The sequence below is a fragment of the Nannospalax galili genome, unplaced genomic scaffold (assembly GCF_000622305.1).
Source record: "Nannospalax galili isolate Female #2095 unplaced genomic scaffold, S.galili_v1.0 scaffold1907, whole genome shotgun sequence".
NCBI lineage: Eukaryota > Metazoa > Chordata > Mammalia > Rodentia > Spalacidae > Nannospalax > Nannospalax galili.
This window is the reverse complement of record NW_008357032.1, coordinates 99,804-100,248: the sequence shown is the minus strand read 5'-3', so window position 1 is coordinate 100,248 and position 445 is coordinate 99,804.

Here is a 445-nt window from a genome sequence, read left to right as displayed (position 1 = left end):
AATCAGTCCTTAGAGGGAAGTTTATAGTTCTAATTGCCTACATTAAAAAATCAGAAAGAACACAAATAAACAACATTACAACTCAAGACACTTGAAAAGCAACAACAAATGAAACCCAAACACAGAAGACAAGAAGAAATAACAAAAATCAGAGCAGAAATTAATGAAATAGAAACAAACAAAAAAATAATACAAAGAATCAGTGAATCCAAGAGGTGGTTCTTTGAAAAGAAAACTAAGATTGAGAGACCCTTAGCCCAGTTAACTAAAATAAAGAGAGAGCACCTCCAAATCAACAAAATCAGAGAAGAAAGGGGAAACATCACAACAGACACCAAAAAGATCCAGAACATTATAAGGGAATACGTTAAAAACCTGTATGCTACTAAATTTGTAAACCTAAAAGAAATGGATGGATATCTAAAGGCATGGGAACCACCAAAGG